This window comes from Gavialis gangeticus, unplaced genomic scaffold, assembly GCF_001723915.1.
Source record: "Gavialis gangeticus isolate Ggan-Ray unplaced genomic scaffold, GavGan_comp1, whole genome shotgun sequence".
Taxonomy (NCBI): domain Eukaryota; kingdom Metazoa; phylum Chordata; order Crocodylia; family Gavialidae; genus Gavialis; species Gavialis gangeticus.
The window spans coordinates 140517768-140519152 of NW_017729022.1; the positions used below are offsets into that span (position 1 = coordinate 140517768).

Below are 1385 nucleotides of genomic sequence, written 5' to 3' on the forward strand. Positions count from 1 at the left end.
TCAGGTTGAGAGTAGGGCAAAAGAGCACCTTAAGATGCATCCCCATGAGTGCTGATGTGTAGTTTGTGATCCCGCTGACCATACACGTCACACATCCAGGGAGATCCCCGTGTCAGAAAAACCCATGGCTCATGGTGGCAGTGTGTGGTGCCTGAAACCAGAGCCTGGCTGGTCAGAGCCACACTCTGCACACCTGGATTGCAGATGCTAGAGCCCTAGAAGGCACCCAGGACCACAGGTGAGGCTGCTGGGGTCAGCCCAGGTGCTGACCGCAGGCCCTCCCCCCCCCCAACTCCACTTGGGGCAACTTGCTGCGCACCACAGCGCATGTGCAGGGACATTCCCTGGGGACAGTTGGCAATGGCACAAATATATGCCACTGCTAGTTGTCCCTGGGTAATGAATGTTCCCACTTGTGGGGATGTGGACTTAGAGAATAACTGGCTTAAAGAAACATGAGTTCTTGTAGGCCTATCTGCTGAAGTAGGTTGCTCCAGTGATATAGAAAGGCTGCTGCCTTCAGAAGCACATGACTGTCTAACCAAGTTAGGCTAAGTACAGATTCAAAAATCTGGAGATGGAATAGTTCAAACCTACGTGGGTTTTTTTAAGTGCCCTAGTTCAGGTCAGGAATGAACAGAAGTTTGCCATTCAGTTGGGGTGGGGGGAGGTGGCATGAGACTGCCTGCACTGGCTGAGGCCAGGGAAGTGGAGGCACTCAAGCATGCCTCCCAGTGTGACCTGAAGCCTCCCTGGGCTGCCAGGAATGGCAAAGCACTGACAAGTCAGCGACAGGCATCTCCAGCATGGCCTGTTCCCTGTCACTGGGCGCATCTACACATACAACTAATGCAGAGCAATAAACTCCAGAGTCTACTACTCCCAGGTATGCTGTTTGCTCCTGGGCACACATTCAAAAAACTCTGGAGTTTATTGCTGTTTAAACATGTGCCTGGAACCACAGCATGTTGAGCCAAGTTGGAGCAGCCTCAGGTGGCAGGGGGCCTGGGTGGTCAGCCTGCTAGCCCAGGGCTACTCCCCCTGGCTCAATGTGCTGTGGAGGGGGCACATTGGGGACAGCAACTGCACTGAAGCATCCTTGTTGCCTCAGCCAGCCCTGTCAGTGTCTACACACATGCTGCTGAGCAAGATAGTACTTGTATTTACCTTCCAAGTACTATCCATATTTACAAGTACTATCCTACTGCAGAGTAAATTAGTTTACTCCAGTCTAATAGGGGTGCACACGTAGACATTGAGACATTTACTGCTCAGTAAATCTCATGTAGATGTGCCCACTGTTTCTGCTCACAGGAGGCATGGGTGCCTCCTGGTTGATGTGTGACTCCACCTAGAGATCTATGCCTCCTGAGAGCAGGCACAAT

General features: G+C 52.0%; 1 protein-coding gene across 1 annotated transcript in view; it reads left to right on the forward strand.

The window, feature by feature from the left end:
- MACROD2 (MACRO domain containing 2) overlaps positions 1 to 1385 on the forward strand; it is a 1830990-nt gene that overhangs the window by 560511 nt on the left and 1269094 nt on the right. The window lies entirely within an intron of this gene.